A 14,720-nucleotide genomic window follows, 5' to 3' on the forward strand; every position below is an offset into this window, starting at 1 on the left:
ATCCCAATTTGGAACGGACCTTGAGGATCATCTGGTCCAGATGCCTGCTTTCCAGGCAAAGCAGGACCTAGGCCAGATGTCCACCCTAATCCTAACACACTCCAACACTGGGAAATCCACCACTTCCCTGGGGAGATCATTCCAGTGTCTGTTCTCATTGTGAAAAGTTCTCCTCTTGTGTCCAGTGGGGACCTCTTCAGGAGTAACTTGTGCCCATCAGCCCTCATCTTTCCCATGGGACTCCTTGTGAAAAAGAAGTCTCCATCCTCTTTGTAGCCATACTTTAAATACTGGAACATGAGAATAAGGTCTCCCCTGAGCCTTCTTTTCTCTACGCTGAACAAAGCCAGCTCTCAGCCTTTCCTCATATGGCTTCCCAGTCTTTGAGTTTAACTGGAGGACTTTTCTTCTGCTTGACCTGAATGGAGACTCAAGACCAGCGATGTTCCTGCGCGTGGGACTCCTAATTCAACCAATGTGCCTGACGGGTGATGGCTATAGATGGTAAATACACAATCACAGCAAAATCTGATCTTTGCATAAGAAACTAACCCTGATTTTTAGATGAGGAACTCCTTACTAAAGAATTACTAAAATTCTTTACTAATTCATTGCTTTAGATAAAGGGGATAACAGCTGAAATAAGGACAAAAATAGCAACACAATAATCTGGAGCAAACAGTCACTGATTTCATTGAAGTCCATGAAAGCAGGAGTATTTCATCTAAATAAGCATGAGGCTTGCAGCCTTGAGTCTAGGCTGTGGTGGTGATGTGTCTCTCAGAGGTAGGGCCATGGATGGTGTTCAAAACAAAGCTAAGAAGCACATAGTAAAGCTAGAAATCACACCTCTGGGCTGATCCATTACCATAGGGCCACTCTTAATCCTTTGAAGCCAATTTGTGACTCCATGTAAAGGGGATGAATTTTTGGGTGGGTTTTCTTTGTAGCTCGACATCACTCTGAGCTGTCTGAACCAGCCAACATCACTGTCATTTCAACTAAGGAAAAACCTAATTCCCTGGCAATTAAAAGCTGGACAAGTGAAGAAATTCTAAGCACACTCCCAACATGAACTGAGCATACCTTTAGAGGAGTGAGATCATTTTAATGATTTTATATTTATGTCAGGTTTTAAGGCACTGAGGTCACCCATGCACGTTCCTTACTGTTAGCTTAAGTGCAGAAAGTACGCAGAGGCATTAACTTGGTAATTGATACTCTTCCATGAATCAGTCACAGAAATAGTCAATAGCTGTATTTGTGAGTGTTGAGACTCTAGCAAAACAAGTTAGACAGCAGATATAAATCAAATTACAAAGCATGCAGTGATAAATATCTCAAGGAATAGCCTGCTATGAGTTGCACTTTATTTCTCCCATCTGTTAGATACCAGATCAGTATTTCTGCTATTGCAACAAAACCTGAAATACTTATGAGCTCATACAAAATGAATTTGGGTGCACAGCTTCACGGGCACCACACTTTGTGTAGCAACCTGCAGGAGTCGTATCTCATCTTTAATTCAGCTAAAACAAAGAGACTGCATGACATCACTGACATGTCCTAAGATAGCAACAGCCAGCTGATGTCACACACACGCTAAGTAAATATGTCAAACTATATTAGCTCATATTTTTATCTGGGCAGCTATCAAATTAAGTCAACAGAAAACAAACCAGGCTGGGAGCAAACATCTCCATCTTTACAGGCAGCCTCGAAAGGGAAAGAACAAATTATTCATAACGCTGCGTTTCTGACACGCAAGCAAGACCTTTCTCTTTAGACTTTGGGAAAAAGAAAACAGAAAGTGTTACAAGCAAGCTTATTTTCAGGTTCCGCACAGATTCCAATTCCATAGGTGCGTGAGCCAGCATTCCCAGGAGGCTGTGATTCATAGCTCTGTCTGGAAACAGGCTTGTTTTAACGTGAACATTGTGAGAGCTTGGGAAAAACACCAGATGACTTTTTCAGCTGTTGTTTTCACAGACAGCCCCCGGTTCTGTCTCTCTCATCCCAGGCCCACTGTGAATCACACAGCACAAGTAATGGCACCTCTCAAGCTCGCGCTTGACCCAAGGCTCAGAGGCAAATGGCAGTGACTGAGCCTCTGCCACGCTCGCTGCAGCTTTAAATAATAAATAACGTATTTTCCACGTTATTGACACATTTGTCATACAAGCCAAGGGCGGCAGAGAGCAGTGGCCACCTCTGTCCTCATAAGGCTCAGGGTCTGCATCCCCACATGTGGTTTTATCAGCTCCAGTGAGACCCCAGTTGGAGCACTGTGTGCTGTTCTGGCGTTCCCAGCATAAGAAGTACATGGAACTGTTGGAGCAAGCCCAGAGGAGGCCACAAGGACGATCATGGGCTGGAGCACCTCCTGTATGGAGACAGGCTGAGAAAGTTGGGGCTGTTCAGCCTGGAGAAGAGAAGGCTGCATGGAGACCTCATAGCAGCTTCCAGTGTCTGAAGGGGGCCTATAGGGATGCTGGAGAGGGACTCTTCATCAGGGACTGTAGTGAGAGGAGAAGGGATGATGGGTTTAAACTGGAACAGGGGAAGTTCAGGTTAGATACAAGGAAGAAGTTCTTCCCTGTGAGGGTGCTGAGGTGCTGGCACAGGGTGCCCAGAGAAGCTGTGGCTGCCCCATCCCTGGCAGTGTTTAAAGCCAGGTTGGACACAGTGGCTTGGAGCAAGCTGCTCTAGTGGAAGGTGTCCCTGCCCGTGGCAGGGGTTGGGAATGGATGATCTCAAGGTCCTTTCTAACCTTAACCATTCTATGAATCTATGCTTCTATCTCCATTTTACCACTGGCTTTCCAGTAATTTGTTTCCAAGGCATACCAGCATCCTTACCTTTTAGCAGGAACATCTGACATGGCAATGGCGATAGCAAAGGCAGCAGCTCAAGCTGAACCCCAGTGGTGATGGTAGCCTTCCTAACCCAGTTCAAACTTCGTTTGCTCAGATTCCTGTGGACCTGAATGTTTCCATGTTTGCTCTTCGCCCAGAGGCAAACAGCTCCTAAAAGGATCAACAGAACCTGTTCTGCCCTCTGCAAATGTTCACAGAAAAGTTTGCTTTAGTCCCACAATCCAGAAATGCTCACATGTGATCCAAGGGCAGGGAATTTTTTAGCTATTAATGGACTTTCCTGGATATTAATGGCTCTGAGGAACAAATGAAGATTGAAGCGAATGATCTTTCTAGGTTGGGAGCTCCAATTCTTATCAATTTTGTCAGAAATCTCACTAGCTCCGTCTCATTTTCAGCTCAGATTTTCACAAGCTGTGATGATAATACAAAGTGCTGATCGAGATCTGATGCTATTTTTTAATGAGGTTGCTCAGGGTTAAGGAAAACACCCAATGAAGTTGAGAACTATGTAGTATTTTCTTGAAACATCACTAAACTCTATAACACTCAGGCCACAGATCTAACAGCTGATGCATTAGGGTAATCCAGCCGCAAAACCTTTAATAGACTCCAATTTTGACCATCTGATATAAATTAACCTAAACCAACTACTGCAAGTGGAACACCACAATGACACTGACATAGACCAGATACTAACTTAGCTCTGTACATTTTCAACATCATTGAATTACATGTTGGTTTGGCAACGTTTTAGTGCACAACACTGTAACTCATAGAATCATAGAATAGTCAGGGTTGGAAAGGACCTTAAGATCATCCAGCTCCAACCCCTCTGCTATGGGCAGGGACACCTCACACTAAACCATGGCACCCAAGGCTCTGTCCAACCTGGCCTTGAACACTGACAACCTCCTTGGGCAACCCATTCCAGTGCCTCAAATGGTTTCCTCTCTGTTCCTCACAAAATATTAGTTTTACCTACTGTAACAGTGGTAAAATGGACTTATTCACTTACAATTATGCCAACATTAATTTATACTTTAAGCTATCTAAACTGTTCCTCAAGTCAACAGCCCAAGATCTTTGCAGATTTGCACATACAGGAGTTTGGAGACGCTTGTTTAGGGAGACCGAGCTGATTCCCTCCATTTATCTTTCCATGCTGTAGAACCTTTTTCCTCTAGACTGTGTTTTGTGTCCTGCCATCTCCAAACACTGGAGCGCTCGATAACTGCTTTGCAGATTAGGGTGTGTTAGATATAGTACAAAGATTCAAGACCTAAGGAGCAAGGAATCACACAACAAACTCAAAACATGAGATGACAACGCCAAGTGTAGAGGACAGGCAGTGGTGAGTCTGTCCTCTTTGGGCATCATTCTCAAAGCCACGCATCTCTGTCCTAGCAGTCTTCTCCATAAGCCACCACTACACGACCTGCATAGATGCAATACCTAGGAACAGGAAAGTGTCTACGTTCCTATAATAGAACCTAGTCTTGAAGGCAGTACCTTTGATCAACGCACGATTGCCCAATCAATTTGGATAGCTGCAAAGACTTTTAACTCATCTGGTCTAACCCTCATTTAGGGCTATGTGGAAACAATATTATTTTCCTCAAGTGCTCTTTGGAGCACAAAACAATTAAAACAGGTTTTAGGACATTTCACGGGGTGCAGCTCCTCATGGACAACAAGGTTTGACTGTTCGCAGAAACTGAGCTCGTAGATAAACCAAAGTGACTGAAAATTAACTTCTGGCCACAGAAAGCACCACGCTCCATTTCGCTGCGGCTTTTGAACAAGCACCAAAGTGCAGCTCTCTGGAGATGTGTACTCAATATGTGCTCAGAATCAATTTGCAGTACATTGCAGTGACGGACCAGGCTGGAGCAGCTACAGTCTGTTGTGACAACGTGGATTTTGGGCAGGCTTTAATCTGAAGAGCCACTCGAGTGTTGTGTAAATGTGTATATTAAACTCATTACATTTTTGATAAAGTATAGTAACTCCCTATTCACAGCAGCCACTTTGCAGTCCTGTGACTTGACTGTTTAATTTTTGTTGAGTAGCAAAGGATGCATAAGGCTGCATCACAGACTGACTATATCCAAGATCATTGTTGTTGGGGGGAGTGACCTTGGATGGATGTTTGGTGCCCACCAAAGCTGCCCTATTCCTCCCCTCCTCAGCTGAATGGGGAGAGAAAATTAATACAGAAGGCTCATGGGTTGATATAAGGACAGGGAAAGTCACTCAGCAATTACTGTCATAGGCAAAACAGGCTCAACTTTGGTAATAGAACATAGAAACATAGAATGGAACTAATTTTCCCCACCAAATCAGAGTAGGGCAATGAGAAATAAAACTAAATCTTCACACAACTTCCCCCCACCCCTCCACTATTCCCAGGCTCAACTTCAACCCCAGTTTCTCTACCTCCTCCCCTTCAGCAGAGGACAAGGAATGACAGCTGTGGTCAGTTCATCCCACATTGTCTCTGCTGCTCAGGGGAGGACTCCTCACACTCTTGCCCCCTCTACCATGGGGTCCCTCCCACAGCAGATGGTCCTCCAGGGACTTCTCCAACATGAGCCCTTCCCATGGGCTGCAGTTCTTCATGAACTGCTCCAGACTGGGTCTCTTCCACAGGGTCTCAGCTCCTGTCACCAAACCTGCTCCAGCCTGGGCTTCTCTCCATAGGGACACAGGTCCTGCCAGGAGCCTGCTCCAGTGCAGACTTCCCATAGGGTCACAGCTCCTTTCAGGCATGCCTCTGCTCTGTTGTGGGGATCTTTATGGGCCGCAGGGGACAGCTGCTCCACCATGGACCTCCCTGGGCTGCTGAGCTGTTTCACATATTCTCACTCTCTCTCAACTGCTGCTCTGCAGAGCTGTTTTCTCCCCCCTTCCTAAATATGTTATCCCAGAGGCGCTGCCACCATCACTGATGGGCTTAGCATCAGCCGATGGCAGGTCCATCTTGGAGCCAGTGGTATGAACTCCATTGGATGTGAGGAAAGCTGCGAGCAGCTTCTCACAGAAACCACCCCTGTAGTCCCTCTGATACCAAAGCCTTGCCACACAAACCCAACACAATCATATAGCATAAATTCATTGTAAATGAAAACAGTCCTCTGAAAGACTCTGTAGCCTGAAAATAGTGCCTATGTCATCAATACTCCATTCATCCCTTATGTACCTACTTAAAAAATAAACACCACAGGGAAAGTGGGGTACATTACATTTAACTACACCAATTCACTATTCATTTGTACCTTAAAAAGTCAAGGATTTGTAAATATTGACAAACAAGGAGCAACAGAGAGAAAAGTGTGGACTTTCATTAAGAGAGAAATAAGAAAACGTTGGAGACCTGACCCCATCTTCACATTGGCTTTCCAAGACTGCAACTGGGATGTCTACTTACTCTTCGGCTCTTGAATGCACGACTGCTTTGTCCTGTGATTCCACCCTCTGCACAAGTCCTCAAGGAACAGTTAAGAAACCTCTGCAAGCAAAACAAAGGACGTGGTTATTTGCCAGCCCTGACAGAAACACCTCTTCCTTCCCACTTCCACACTGCTCATAGGGTTTACTTCTAAGTGATCCTTAGCCCCAGGAACACGAAGAGATCAGACTCTTCATGAGCACCTATCTCCACTGTGACTGCAGCTGATAGTCTTCAACCTTTATTGACTGCTCAAAGGAAGAGCAAGGAGGGGTCACTGCAGCTATTGTTCAATCCCCTCTTAGAGAAGCAAAAACCTAGCAGAAATCCTATTTAGCAGGGATAAAAGATAGGAGAAACTGTATTGGCAACCCCATTCAACCACAGCTCTGGGCTTCCTCTTTCTCTGAACTCTGATTAGGCTGAACTTAGACAGGGCACCTGGTACCTCCCCAGAGCAAGACAACAGATCTCCCATGAAGACCTTGTAGTTCGCCTTGACCTGGATGGGCCAGACTTGGAACTGAGCTCTGGGGGTGCCTGGCTGTGCAGTGGAGCTCTTATCTTTCTTCCCTGAATGAAGAACCTGCTAGGAATAAGCAGCCTGATGTATTCACCTGAGCAAATGATATACCCCTCACATAAAGCATATGCCCAAACATCACAAAGGCTACTCAAAAAAAGCTGAAGGCGCATGCAAATATAACTGAAGAGCAGCTTTGCTCCCTTTGAGTCAAAGGTAAGGAAAGACCTTATGTGATCAAAATATCACAAAGGAGATAATCGTAAAGAGGGCAATAACAAGAACATGGATAAACCTAAGGAGAAAAGACAACAACTTGGATTTATCAAGTCCACAGACAAATCACATTCCAGCATCAAAGCGGCAACCTTGTTCCTTCATTTGCTACAACTACTAATCTTCAGTGTTTTCTCTCCTTCGCTGGGCATCACAGAGGAAGCAGGGCATGAGGCACCACACACTCGATCTCTCTCAAGCAGAACAAGGTATCAGCACACTTTATGCATACAGCAATGGTTGCAAAAATTACATAGGAATAACACATGCAGTGTGCAGAACTCTAAAGTGTGAATGTGTGAGTGTTGAACCTCTGGGTGACAAAGATGTCTTCCCAATAGGTAGAACTGTGTATGGTAAAGAGATCTGAAGGGGGCCTATAGGGATGCTGGGGAGGGACTCTTCATTAGGGACTGTAGTGACAGGACAAGGGGTAATGGGTTCAAACTGAAACAGGGGAAGTTTAGGTTGGATATAAGGAGGAAATTCTTTCCTGTTAGGGTGGTGAGGCACTGGAATGGGTTGCCCAGGGAAGTTGGGAATGCTCCATCCCTGGTGGTGTTCAAGGCCAGGTTGGACGAAGCCTTGGGAGAGATGGTTTAGTGTGAGGTGTCCCTGCCCATGGCAGGGGGGTTGGAACTGGATGACCTTAAGGTCCTTTCCAACCCTAACTATTCTATGATTCTATGATTCTATAAAGATATTACATATAAAGATATTGGCAGAAAAAGACAGGATGGTTATGGAGGTGTTAAACAGCTGATTTGATTTTGATTTTCAAAGCTATGTATTACCAATACCCCTTTAGAGAGTGGATAAGCTGAGCCACATCATGAATTTCTTCAATAAAGAAAAGGAAAGGAACCCTTCCATATGGATAGCCTATATTTTGGCTTACTGTTGTTTCTCTCTCCTGACTGGTCCCTGGCAAAGATTCAAGCCAAGTGCGCAGAAGTGGGGTTCAGGATGTAACATCTGTCTGCAGCACTGTCATGGGAGTTTGGGAAAGAACGAAAGGATGATGAGCCAATTGTCCAGGAAATTTGTCACTTTTAGAATCAGCACTGCTTGTCCCAACCCAGGTTATCAAAATGATGTGGCCCGAGACCTGCGCGAGCGTCCCAGTGGTCCTGGAGATTATAAGAACGGGAAAGAAGACATAAAACAATGCCAGGGCCTGAGACAAGGTAAAAGCATTTGGCAGCAAGCCTGGACTTGCTTTCTCCCTGGAGAAGATCTGTTGGCACTTGTACTGGAAAGTGATGAGCAAAACTTTCTGCTTATGCAGCATTTCCAGGACAAAGGGTTGGAGAAACCATTCTGACTTACTGTGGGGTGTGTTCTGGAGGTCCAGAAAGGACAGCCTTTGAGATATGATGTGAAACTGAATTTATCAAGTCTACAGACAAATCGCATTGCAGCATCAAAGGGACAACCTTGTGCCTTCCTTTTCTACCTAATGCTGCAGTGAAAGCACCTACAGTCTGCAATCCTGAGGACCTGTCAGGGGAACTCTTCTGGCCCTCGGGATTACTTATAGCAAAATTTCTGTTGCAAGACAACAGCAGTTAACCAACCTAAACAGAAGTTCCCAACTTCCACCTGAGATATGTGTTGCAAGAGTGGTAGCTGGCAGAAAACAGGATATCATGTCCCTGAAATAAAATAAAGAAGGGTGAGAGCTCTCGTAGAACCCCAGCTGGTCTTCCCATAAATAACTGCACTGATTTCTGCTCCTGATGGAGCTGTCGATGATGCAGTTTGAGCAGTCCATAATGCAGGATCTGAGATAACACTGGTTTCGAGTGTCAATGTCTCTTCTCAGCTGGAGCAGGGTGAAAGCAGGGAAAAATCCTGTCTCTCCAACTTCATTGGAAATTGGTCAGTAATACATCAGTAAGGCTGAGGCTCAGTAAATACCACACTTTTCAATCTCTTATCCTCTCTTTGAGACAGTATTCAGCTCCATTTCCCTCTGGGATGTTGTTGAAATATTTCCTGCTTAATTCAAATCCCACTTTACCATTCACCATAGCGGAAAAAATGTAAGAAGGAACAGAGTCCTCTGCACCATGTGTGGAAGTTGTAAGACCAGAATATTCCTATGGGAGGATAAGTCCCTGCTGAGGTGCAGGATCTGTACCATAGTCTCTATGTAGTTAGAACCATGCTCAGTGGTGCTCTAAATGGTTCTGGTACAGTGATATTCACTCCTATACTAATGAGGTCATGGTGCTGAGCACCACTGGTATCCCCTGCTCTTGAAGGTACTTGCAGCATTGGGGCTGCAACTGAAGACTTAAGTAAATACTTCAGACCCTCGTCAGTGCTGGGGATGTTTCCTGCAGTGGAATGAGGAAATTGTAGTAATAGAAATAAGAATAAGAATCTTACAGAAAGTAACAGAAGAACCTGAAAAATCTGTGTTGCAGGAATCTACAACTCCTCTGCATGCAGCATTAAAAAGTAATCATTAAAAGGAGAAGAAAGAGGCCAGGGGAGCACATGTAGACAAGTGTATGAAGAGGAAATATCCAGGCTCAGGCATCCCTGCTGTTCTCTTTCATTTTCTTCTGAGGCAGGGGAATCTTGCCAACTCTTCCCACACTACAGCAGGAGAAAAGGAACAGCCAACCTGCTTCCCAATCCAGGTGCTTTGCGCTGAACACAACCACGGAAGGTGACCCTTGGGATGCAAGAGGTTTCCAAACAGTCGATGAGCATCATACAACCATCAGAAGAGGTCACTGATAAGAGGGTGAAAGCCCAGTGCCTGAGCAAGGTCTGCCAGTGTTACTGGTTACTACTTGGTTACTTACTGAGATACTGATAGCAGCCAGCCCGACCCAGCTCTGCACTGCAGCAACTAAAGCTCTGGAGCATGACTTCCCCTTTGGTAGCTCTGAAAGTCCCATGGGCTCTCTCTTCTTTCAGCGATCCATGAAACAAGATTCCTGTCCTTAGCTGTATAAAGCTTCTGGTCTGGACTCTACTGAACCTCTGGGGAATAACTTAGAGGGTATTCCGAACAACCCCAAGCCCTTGATCCAAACCTGACAGAGTATATAAGAAGATCCAAGAGGTGATGGTAGTATTAGGGAAAAGGGGAAAAAACCCTTTATTGAAGCTAAATTGAGTTTGTGGAGAGAGGTGTCCCAGGAAACCAAATACTCAATGTTTAGAGTTGAGGCCTGTGCTTGGCTCCCCATTTAGGTATGTTCTGAATTTCCATTTACTTGTCTGAAAGGAAAACTGAATACAAATAGTAAAGCCTGGGGTTTATCCATCCATACTCAGGATGAAGAACATGTCCGTATAGATCTTAAGATAAAAAAGGGAACATATTTTGTTTAAATATTTCATGCTCAGCTACTCATCAGTTTTTAACCATAACTCTCTACAGTGCTGGCTCTGCCCACTTTCATTTCATTGATGCTGGTGGTGCTACCCTGGGTATGTTCACCATAAAAGCTGACTTGCATTCATATTGCTTCTACTTCCATCAAAATTCCAGCCAATTTTCTACCGAAATTGATACAACTTCACAAGTGAAAAGCTTCACTTAATACATTATCAATGGAACTGATAAGGCTCCAAGCGTCAATCGGTGCCCATTTGAAATAATCAAGAAAAAGGTCAGAAATTCTATTTCCAGGTGCAGATAATTCATGAGTGGATTTTTGAAGATCACAGAACCCCAGCCTGATTTGTGTTGGAAGGGACCTTGAAGCTCATCTATTCCCATCCCTCTGCCATGGGCAGGGACCCCTTCCACTAGAGCAGCTTGCTCCAAGCCCCTGTGTCCAACCTGGCCTTGAACACTGCCAGGGATGGGGCAGCCACAGCTTCTCTGGGCAAGATGTGGAACAGTGGACAATGGGGACCAGCATAGTGCAAAGCAACATATGAGGAAACTACTAGAATAGCGCTGGCACTAATCATAGAACAGTTAGGGTTGGAAAGGACCTTAAGATCATCCAGTTCCAACCCCCTGCCATGGGCAGGGACACCTCACACTAAACTGTGTCACCCAAGGCTCTGTCCAACCTGGACTCGAACACTGCCTCTGTGCCCAGCAAAATCTTGGAGCAGATTCTCCTGGAAGGCATGCTAAGGCACATGAAAATCAACAAGGTGCTTGGTGACAGCCAGCATGGCTTCACTGAGGGGAAATCCTGCCTGACCAATTTGGTGGCCTTCTATGATGGGGCTACAGAACTGATGGACAGGGGTAGAGCAGTTGATGGCATCTACCTGGACTTGTGCAAAGAGCTTGACACCGTCCCACAAGCCATCCTTGTCTCTAAATTGGAGAGACATCAATTTGATGGATGGAGCACTCGGTGGATAAAGAACTGGCTGGATGGCAGCACACAAAGAGTTGTGGTCAATGGCTCAGTGTCCAGCTGGAGACCAGTAACGAGTGGTGTCCCTCAGGGATCGGGGTTGGGACCGGTCTTGTTCAACATCTTTGTCGCTGCCATGGACAGTGGGATTGAGTGCGCCCTCAGCAAGTTTGCCGATGACACCAAGCTGTGTGGTTCGGTTGATACCCTGGAGGAAAGGAATGTCATCCAGAGGGACCTCGACACACTTGTGAGGCCCTTGGCCAGGGCAGCTGACAGCCTTCATCCAACCTTGCCAGAAGAGCTGGACTAAGAACAAGTGTCTGTTACAAAACGCGAGTTCACCAGAAAGAAATGACATATCAAGGAAACAACAAAGCACTTATTGTTTGCAGGCTGATCCCAGTGAGACAAGGACTTCAGAAGGAAGGAAAGGAGCTAAAAGTGCTTGACTGTTCCTGGTATTATTAATGTGAAAACGCCTGTAGCAGCAAAGAGCTTCTTGGCCAGAAGAGGAAAGTGAGAGAGTCTAAGAAAAATCGTATCTTACAATTTTATAAGAAGATCAAAGAAGATTTGTTATCCTATAACAAATACCACGTTCACATTTAACTGCTTCCTCTTTTCTAAAGTCAAATCCATCGTTAATTCACTTACACAAGCAAAATCGTATTCATGTAGTTCATACCAAATCCTTGGAAAGAAATGATTCCTCCTATTACAGTACTTCTGTTAAATATACGTATCTGTGGGCAGAAGAGATTTCTTTTACCTGACAAGAGTAAATGCTTCTCACTGAGGCCGCTGTAGGCAAAATTAATTGTGGGAGGAAGGCTGTTTCACCTGCTGCCTAGATAAATCACACCCTCGGGTACATGTATTTATAATAAGGGTACCCTAAAAGCACAGATGAAATAAGAGCACCTCAATATTTCAAAAGCAAAGTTATTAAAAGTTTGATTCTGCCTTTGCCTACACGGAGCATCCCCTTCACTGAGTGACGGGCGTCTCTTGGCATCAAATAGATGTGAAACCAAGGGAAAAGTGTCAGGAGAACAGTAATGTAACCCAAAGCAACGGTTACAGAGTAAAGCCTGCTTACGTTTTCTTTTGCTACTCCATCAATACCTCAAGCAAACCAAAAACCCCATCTGAGTTTTGGTTATTTTTGTCTTTAAGTCCTCAATTTTACTATTCTTTCAATGTGTTTTTTGGTTTTAATTAGTTCATTTTACTACTAGTTTGTAGCAGGGCAGTTTACATGTATGTCTAACTGTATACCCAAAAGCAATTATACTGTTAATAGGTATTTACAAAATCACATGCAGAGGATACATAGCAACTGCTGATGCCAGACAATAACCTGAATCAGGAGAAAGATGAGTCTTAGTAAATGGAGTAAAGAGATTACAGTAAGCAGCAGTTTAAGTAATCTAATGCTGTTTTCTTCTCAAGATTTTCCACTAGGACAAGAACAAAACCTGCTTGTTTTACTTCTCATTTATATTTTCTGCCCCCTTCCCAAATATTTACTTACCTATCTTAACATGATTCCTTCACATTCTGGAAAGACAATTCACGTAAACCGTTCAGCACAAGTCATGCCTCTCGATAAGAAGAAAAGATGTGTTTCAACTCTAGGCAACCAATTAAACTATAGACTAACTTTGCAAGGTGCTGGGGACTCCACTCACAGTGGTTTCAGTGGGCAGTGAAGGTGTCCAGCATCTTGCTGTTTCAACCACAAACCTGTTCTCTGCACAGGAAAGCACCTTATCAGTTACATACATGGGGTACTTCCTCCAGCAATAGGGACAAACCCGAAATGTTTCTTCTAATAACATTCAATACCATTTGATTATCAGGTCTTTTTCCATTCCACCGTTAATGAACAGCAGTGCACTGATATTTAGTCATGAGCAGTAATAATCCAGTTACCTTGCTGCCACAGTACACCTCACACTTAAACACGCATATTTTGAGTAGGCACTAGGAACAAAAAAGCTTCCTTTCTGCCTTCTTTTGCATGCTAATTGTCATGCTTATACAGCTGAGAAATTACATCAGGAGTCATAGTGTGGGGAAAGCTCTTCCATGCTGTTTTGCCGGTACCCTTCAGTCCTGCCCTTCTGCATCCCTGTTATTCCAGCCTTTGCCCTCTCTTGAGCAGACGCTGCCAATTGCGTTAAATTGGGTAGTGGTTTTGGAAGTGAACAAATTGGGACTAGAAAAAGACCCCAAGCTCATTTTCAATTTTGTTCTTAGCTCCTATTTGAACTCGAGTACTTAGGAAGGCAATAAATAGGCCAGGGCCATAGGGGAACAGCACTTGATGTACATTTGGGTCAGGGGCTACCGCTAGGATTTCTTTAGAAAGCCAGATGATATTATATTAAAAGGAAATTCAAACCACAAAAAAAAGGTTTTCTATGGAATGTGGATTTTTTTGGCTAGTTGCACACACAAGGATTGCTTAGCTACTACAGTAACAGTGCAACCAGCACTGAAAAATAGGCATCAATACTATTTAGAACAAAGTTGATCTTATCTAAGGGTTTATATACTGTAAACACCTCCCCTAATGTCTCAGCTCCCATTGTAAAATGGCTTCTCTACTTTTTTACTATTAATTAGTATGGAAAAATAGTAAATGATGGAGGCTTTATACTTAAATCTATTCCTAGCAAAATCTGTATTTTAGTTTGTAGTAAGTCAGTAACAGCTTACCAACACAGTTTCAGTCTTTATCGTTATTACATAGAACCTTAAACTACAATAAATATTATATTAGCCAAGTTTATTATAGTTGCAGTTAGGCAAAATAAATCTGTCCTTATTTTGTGTTTTTGCCTTGTCCTTTAGACATGAAATGAAAATTCCTTTGGTTTGTTTTTACTGATTTGTTTTTTTTTAATGGAGGCTTGATGAATATTTAAATATCTAAGATGTTCTTAAATATTTTTAAACATATTAAAATCCTGGTCCAGTATTTAAAGGGTGGCTACAGAGAGGATGGAGACTCCCTTTTTTACAAGGAGTCACCTGGAACAGACGAGGGGTGATGAGAGAGAGACTCTGACTGGACACAAGAGGAAAATTTTTCCCAATGAGAACAATCAGCATTGGAATAATCTCCACAGGGAAGTGGTGGATTCTCTAATATTGGATACTTTAAGGATTCAGCTGGACAGGGTGCTGGGAGATCTAGGCTATGTCATGCTTTGCCTAGAAAGGTTGGACCAGATCTT

This window comes from Pezoporus occidentalis, unplaced genomic scaffold (assembly GCF_034315485.1).
Source record: "Pezoporus occidentalis ecotype Australia unplaced genomic scaffold, CSIRO_AGI_Poc_V1 ctg45, whole genome shotgun sequence".
In the NCBI taxonomy this organism is placed as follows: domain Eukaryota; kingdom Metazoa; phylum Chordata; class Aves; order Psittaciformes; family Psittacidae; genus Pezoporus; species Pezoporus occidentalis.